This window comes from Gorilla gorilla, chromosome 12, assembly GCF_029281585.2.
Source record: "Gorilla gorilla gorilla isolate KB3781 chromosome 12, NHGRI_mGorGor1-v2.1_pri, whole genome shotgun sequence".
Classification (NCBI taxonomy): Eukaryota; Metazoa; Chordata; class Mammalia; order Primates; family Hominidae; genus Gorilla; species Gorilla gorilla.
In genome coordinates, this window is record NC_073236.2 from 31,434,004 (window position 1) to 31,441,868 (window position 7,865).

Below are 7,865 nucleotides of genomic sequence, written 5' to 3' on the forward strand. Positions count from 1 at the left end.
TGAGCTACCTCCACAGACATGAGCTCCCAATGAAAACTCACCACACATAGGAAGAAACAAGTGAACAGGAATTGAAGTTAATGGAAGTCACTGCAGAATTAAGCTACTAAGACCAAGTTGGGGAATTTTCAGATATTGAATGTACAGTGAATACTAAGCAGAAGTAAAGAAAAGATATCTGCATCTCAACACCTCGTATCACTATTTCACAAACCAATGAATGTACAATGAATACTAAGCAGAAGTAATGAAAAGATATCCGCATCTCAACACCTCGTATAACCATTTCACAAACCACAGAACACCAAAGACAGAGCGAAGACTCTGAATGCAGCCAAACATCAAAGACAAATTCCTACAAAGCAACAGGTCAGCTGACAGCTGGCCTCTCAACAGCAACAGTGGAAGCCAGAATACAACAGAATAATGTGGAAAAATATAGAACACAGCAAGAATGTATCTTGGAAGTGCTGAGAGAAAATAATTGTCAGGGGAAATTTAAGGACATTTTCTAACAAATCAAACTGACGACTTCCAACTGACCTTCATTAAAGAGACTGCTAAAGGCTGCAATTCAGGAAGAAAGAAAATTATCCCAGAAGAAAAGTCTGGGATGCAAGAATATCTTCGTGACTTAAGGTAGAGAAAGATTTCTTAAACTTAATAAAAAGCATAGTCAATAAAGGAAAAGACAGACATATTCAACGGCATTAAAGTTAAGGACTTAGTTCTTCAAAGGACACCATAAAATATGTAAGTGCTGGCAGAATATATGTGCAATGTTTATGACGGTCAGTGAGATCCACGGTATCAGCAAGAATTCCCATAAGTCAATAAGAAAAATCTATTTAAAAAATGTAACTGATAAAAACTAATGAAAACTTTACAGAAGAGGAAATATTAATGGCTAACAATATACCAAAGAACAACAACAAAAATCCTCTTTAAACTAATAATAACTATAAACTAACTAATAAACTAATAAGTAACCTTAGCAAGTTGCAGGATACAATGTCATCACACAAAAAATAAATTATATTGCTATCTAATAGCAAAGGACAATCGAGAAATAAAATTTTCTAAAAGCAATAATATTTGCAATATCTCCCCCAAAATGAAATACTTAGGCATAAATGTAACAAGATGTATGCAGCCACTGTATGCTAAAAACTACAAGTGATTGATCAAAGAAGTCAGAGAACACCTTAATAACTGGAGAAATACATCATGTTCATGGATTAGGAGACTCAACATAGTAAGGATGACAATTCTCCCGAAATTCATCCAGAGATTTAACACAATAAGAATCCCAGCAGACAGATATTGTAGACGTTGACAAGCTGATTCTAAAATTTATGGGGAAAAGGCAACAAAACTAGGGAAGGAGATGAGTTGTCTCCTGAGACAGGCAAAAATGTGAGTCACCTGCACTGATAACTCTTTTGATTACCTAACTTTATAGAAAGCTTTAAAACATGGTAATATAATTCCTCCAAATCACAAATTCAGGAGTCATTCCTGGCCCCCCACCCCATCACCCCAAACCTCCACTGCTCCCAATCCAATAGACTCTTCTTTTTCAAGATTATTTTATTGCTTTATAAAAATAAACCCCTGTGTACCCAGTATAAATGGAAATAGAACATTATCATTCTCTTTGGAGGCCTCTGTGCTCCCATTCCCCATCCTACAACTTTCTCTCTCCCAGATGGATCATTTTCAGCAGGGGTTGAGGAGAGTGGATTCTGAAGGCATCGGGGAGTGGCAATAAGTTCAGATTTTGTAACCTGTTAAATGTGAGGAGTTTTAGGGCAAGAAGCAGGATGGGAGTGAGGCAAGCGAGCTGCCTAAGCTACACACTTTAATGAGATACTCACTCTTGAGATTATGCAAGTGCAGGATTAGCCCTGGCAGAGGGACGTACAAGCAGAGGTAGGCACTGGACAGGTGGGTATGTGGGGCCACAGAGAGACTGAGCTCGACGTGGGTTCCGGAGATTACCAGCCCATGTGGCTTAAAAGCACTAATTTAACAGGAGAAAGAGGGAGAACCCAGGAGGGCTGTAGTGACCTCCTAAGAAGGCCCCAGGAAGGAGAGAAACTCAAAAAGTTGGAGACAAACTGAAAACAAAACTACCTGACGCCTGTGCCAACCCTTTCCTCCAAGCCCCTAACTGGACAGCCATCTGCTGGTCATGTCACTCCCTCCCCTGAGCTCACCAACATGGGTGCAAGCCCAGCCTGAAGGCAAATAAAAGCAGAGCTCAGAGCTTTGGTTTCTCCACCAAGTGGATAACAAACAGCTGGACAGAGTTGAGAGGTGATGGACCTGGAACTATATTGTCCAGTTGGTGACCGGCCCCAGAGCATCAGATGCTATGATCTGGAGGCTCCAAACCAAATGTTCACAGAGCCACCAGGCAGGCACTGTCCGTGGATAGAAGGAGCCAAGAAAAAGAGTACTATTCCACAGCGTCAGCGAGAAACAGGGAATGTGCCACAGCAGGGTATGGGGTTAGTAGGGCTGGGGGATGTGGTCCACTGAGGACTTCAGGTCCTTTTAAAGGGGAAATGTCAGCCTGCTCTGACCTGGGAAATGGGTACCCTGTGGCTAGAACCATCGATTTCTAAAGCAATGTCCCAAATCTAAATTTTCCATGTGAAATATCCTGTTTTATACGTTGGCGACTTATTCAGAATTGTTTAAAAGTGTATATGCCGACACTGCTTCGGCCAAGAGGACACATCCTCAGGCCAACTTGGCTGAAAGTCCCTCTGTTCACAACCTCTACATCGACCCCTTGAATTTTCTAACAATAGGACCTGACTACCGTGACTCAGGGGGCCAACCTTCCTTCTCATTTCCTTCTTGGTTCCCTCCTAACTTCATCTGAGCTATTAACCAGAGACAGAAAAGAGACGCCCTGCAAAGGGAAACATGCCCCACACTAGCTACTGAAGCCCCTTCTTTGATGTTTTTCTTTTCCAGATATTTGGGTGCTGGGTCTGGATCCTGGTAGCCACCACCCAGGTTGCAAACCCATTGCTGCAAGGATGGGTGATGTATGTCTCACTCACCTCATTTCTCATCACCCTCAGCTTCCTGTTGTCTTCCTTGTTTGGATTTTGCAAAAGAAATGATTCCAGGAGAGTTCCAGTAAGAACCGGCAGCATGGCTCCTCCTGGGTGGACGTCCTGGGTGGGGTGAGGACAACTGGCACTTCTGGGCACAGAGGAGAATCAGAGACCCTGGGGTAGGCTCCCATGGAACCAAGACTTTTGATTTTAGTGTGTTTACTACTAGGCCAAAATGAAGACATTTCCCTGCGAGAGTAGATCTTTCATTCCATTCCCCTCCACTGCCTTCCCTGTTCGGAAAATAGCACCCTGTAATAGAGCACACTCTGATGTGTTTCCCCTAAATTTTCTTCCTGGTAAAATCTTAGAGCAACACTGAGGAAAATGCTAGTAGGAAAGAGAAATTACTTCAGTCTCAAGGCCTTGTCACAATCCCTGCGACAGGTTCTTTCTTCCATATTCCACGTGAACTTTATGCAAAGAATATACACAAAGAATATACTTTATGCAAAGAATATACACACTTTAATTGCACTCTGCAAATCATTTTGGATGCAGATGCTTTCATTTAATGTTACATCATTAATTCTTCAAGTTGTTGCATCATCTCAATAGGCATTTAAAAGTGTCCCACGTTGAACAATTGAAGACATATGAAAGTACAGAATATTGTACTATAGGCCCTCACGTAGCCATAGCCCAGATTCCAGCATTACGAAGATTTTACCATATTTGTCTCATCTTGCCTTTTTCCCCCCTAAGGAATTTTAAAGCAAACCTCATTCCACACACTTCAGTCTGTTTCCAAAAACATATGCAAACTTTCTCACATTATCACATTTATGGAAAGTTAACAACAATTCCTCAATATACCTAAGACAGTATCCAGTGGTCCCCCTTGTCTCTGGGGGATGTGTTCCAAGACCCCCAGGGGAAGCCTGACACCTTGGGTGTCACTGAACCCTGCATCTACTATGCACACACTTCTTTCTCCTTCACTGCAGTTTCACCGACGGACAATTCATCCTCACTGCACATCTTAACCTCAGTGGATGATTTTTTTCTTTCCTTGTTAAGTTGAAATCTTTCATTTTTTCACTTAAATGAAGCACTTTCCGGCTGCTTGTTGGCATATCCATATTGCCAGTGTCACCACTCTTGCGACTTGGGGACGTTGTGGAGGACACAAGGCTTCCTCGAATGCATGCACTGCAACACCGCAGCAGACCATCTGATCGCCCGGACAGCTATGAAGTGACAGCATATGAGACATCTACAGTGTGGGTGGGCCGAGCAGAGGGATGATTTATGTCCCGGTGGCACACGGTGGGAAAAAGATATTTGTCGATTGAATAAATGAATGAGAAGCGTGTGAGTGGACAGTGGGGCTGAGTGAGGCTGAGACGGCCGGTGGGGCCTAGAAGGCATGTTGAGGGTGACAGCCCTACCCCGAGAAAACAGCAGCGCCATCGCACGGCTTCAGCATGGGGCACACGATCGTGTTTTCCTCTGGGGGCTGATTCAAGGGGCAGGGCAGGCAGAAGCGGATGAGTGAGGCCATGAGGAGTCCTGGTGGGGTGCTGGTGGCTGAAATGAGGGAGAAGTGCATGTCCCCAGAGACCGGCGGGAAAACCAGTGGCCTTTGGAGTGGCTTTGCACATGGCTGGCAAGGGAGGGAGGGGAGTCGGGGCGCAGGCGTCTGGCTCAGGGAGCTGGGTGAGAGGAGGACCCGGGGGCCCACTGGGCCCCTTAGGCTTGTGAGGAACATCAGGAGCTCAGTGTGGGCCGGGAAGAGCTGGAGCGGCATCTGAACATTCACAGGGAGCTGAGGAGCAGGCGCTCAGAGCACAGTCCTGGGCCAGCAAGTAGAGCTGAGGGAGGTGTCAGAACACAGGCTGGGCAGAGGTGGGCAGAGGAGAGAGGGCCTCGGGTAGGTCAGCGAGGGATGAGGGCCCAATTGGGGTGGAGATGAGCCTGCTTCACGGCCAGGTGCAGATGAGATGGGGACTGTGCGGTAATGGCAGGACACCAGGATGGCCCCAGGGATGCCCTGGGGGCAGAGTTTCCACGAGAGGGAGTCATTGGCCAGTGGTTGCTGTCTCAGGCCAGGCAGGAGGCTATGAGACAGGGTTACATATGGCCTCCTGGGCTTCAGGGCTGAGGGTCCCTGGGGTGGAGCAGGAGCTGGCACTGCCATCTTTAACAGTCACTCTGCCTCCTTCCAGCTCTTCGCCACCTTCAACACCATCACCTTCATCACCACGCTGCTCTACGTTCTCCAGCCTTCAGCATCTATTACCACTGACGCACAGGCGCCAGGCTGAGGGGAAAACGCTCTTTGAAAGCCGGGATTGTTGGTCCCCAAAAGCAGCTTCCAATGTTTGCTGTCTGGATGATAAACAGAGTCAGGCAGCCCCGCCAAAGACTTGAGGCCAGTCTCTCAGCCGTGGGTCAGATTCTGCCCATCTCTCACCCCAAATCCTTTCCTGCCCTCAGGATGAAGCCCAAGCCTTTTGAAAAGTGACCTCCCAGGTCTTACTTGCAGATCTGACCCTGCCCTATGTCCAGCTGCATCTCCTGCTACCCTGCTGCCCAGCCCTGACGGTCCAGTGTCAGCATGGCTGCTACGGCCAGCTCAGCCCTGCTGCTGCATCGGTGCACGCTGTGGACATTATGTCCCCTCTCCCCGGGAACACGGAGGCCTGACCCTCCTCTTTTCTACATGAAAAACTCTTCTTACCCGGAAGTTTTTCTCAAACTGCCCCCCACCCTCAGGGGCCTCTGAGCCTGTGCTATATGCTGTGCTGCGTGTGTGTGCTGTGCTGTGTGTGCTGGGTATGCTGGGTGTGCTGGGTGTGCTGTGTGTGCTGTGCTGTGTGTGCTGTGTGTGTGTTGTGCTGTGTGTGCTGTGTTTTGCCGTGTGCTGCGCTGTGCTGTATGTGCTGTGTGTGCTGTGCTGTGCTGTGTGTGCTATGCTGTGTGTGCTGTGCTGTGTGTGCTATATGTGCTGTGTGTGCTGTGTGTGCTATATGTGCTGTGTGTGCTATGCTGTGTGTGCTGTGCTGTGTGTGCTATATGTGCTCTGTGTGCTATATGTGCTGTGTGCTGTGTGTGCTATATGTGCTGTGTGTGCTGTGCTGTGTGTGCTGTGTGTGCTATATGTGCTGTGTGTGCTATATGTGCTCTGTGTGCTATATGTGCTGTGTGTGCTATGCTGTGTGTGCTGTGCTGTGTGTGCTATATGTGCTCTGTGTGCTATATGTGCTGTGTGTGCTATATGTGCTGTGTGTGCTGTGCTGTGCTGTGTGTGCTGCGCTGTGCTGCGGTGCCCCACGTGCAGTGCTGATCTCACCCACAACACTATGAGAATCCACAGGCAGGGGTTTGGCTCTTCGATGTTTTAGTCATCTTTGCCCTTCACTAAGTCCCATCCCTAGGAACCTCCCCTGACCCCACCAACCTCAGCTCTGAGTGCTTTGCTCACACCATTGACAGAAATGAGGACTTCAAAAGCCACAGCCAGGCTACAGGGATTGATGACAGAGCTGGCTCTTGAGCCCTCCCAGTTCTCACCCACAACCCATGGTCTACCTTCCCTGGGCAAAAGGATGTTTTCTGCCTCCTTCCTTTCCTTCTTGGTCTGTGGCGGATCAGCTTCTTTCACCCTAGAATACCACCTGCACAAAGAGGAAGAGCCTAGCCCGCCACTGCCAGGACCCAGTCCAGCTTTGGTGGCCCTGTGGGGCCTGGACCCATGCACAGCCAAGGCTGCCCCAGCTGTGGAGAAGGCTGGCCCACTGAGGAAGGGCCCAGCTTGATTCCAGGCCAACCCCGGCTCTGGGCCCAGTACTAGTAGGTGTCGACCTAAAAGGAAGAGGCTGAGGCACCAAAAAATAAAGGGTTGACTTGAGCCAAAGTGAGGACAGCTGCCTGGAAGACTCAGACCCAAGTAACCTTGGAAATGAGCTTCGTTGGGCCATTGTAACAAGCAGTTTTTAAAGACAAAAGGGGTGGGCAAGAAGTGGGATGATACAAATCCATCAGGAATTCTCATTGGTTTACAGAAATAATATTGATTCATGATTGGCTCTACACTGTTAAGCTATAGGGTGTGGGTTATGGTGTCTGGTGTGGCATTATTAAGTTGATTTATAGCTCCTTGTGGCAATAGCAAGCAGTTTCCAGAGATGAATATATAGTTCAAGGCTGAGTGCTATCTCATTTTACTGTCTCTCTGGGACTGGTAATTTACATTTTCTTTCTTCATAGGGCTAATAAGAATGCGTTAAGTGCCCCCCAGAGCCCTGAGCTCCTGTATCTCAGAATCTCTTCTGAGGGAACTGCTGAAACAATGCTTACAAAAATGTCGGAGCCTAACTCTGGATTTGGGGGCCGGGAGTGGCAATCCTAGCCTTTGGGTGAGCCCAAGCAGGGGTCTTCGCTCTTCCGCTGGAGAAAGCCGGAGCTGGCGGTAGCAGCACTGCGTGGGGCGCCTCCTTCCTCTGCCTTTGCTTCTTAAGTGAAGACTGTGACACTGTGACTTATAATAAGAAACAGAACTCCTAAAGCCCTTGGAATCTCCAAAGTGATACATGACTTTTTGTAGCTAATGAGATGACTGGGGCCTGGGGGCTCCCGGAGGGCCTCAGGATGGTGACAGCTGCCAGGGAAACCAACCGTGTGATTAGAAGGTTGGAATGTTTAGCCCGACCGCCCGCCGACCTCCAGCTGGGGAGAGGAGCTGGGGATGGAGTTAATCACCAATGCCCAGTGATTTACTCAATCATG

The 7,865-nt window shown here is 47.8% G+C and overlaps 1 long non-coding RNA gene across 1 annotated transcript in view; it reads left to right on the forward strand.

Annotated features, from left to right (window-relative positions):
• LOC134756762 (uncharacterized) overlaps positions 1–4,448 on the forward strand; it is a 49,450-nt gene extending 45,002 nt beyond the window's left edge. Inside the window, exon 4 of the long non-coding RNA XR_010129863.1 lies at positions 2,989–4,448. This is a non-coding gene — a long non-coding RNA (uncharacterized lncRNA). The remainder of the gene's footprint in view (positions 1–2,988) is intronic.
• The last annotated feature ends 3,417 nt before the right edge of the window (positions 4,449–7,865 follow it).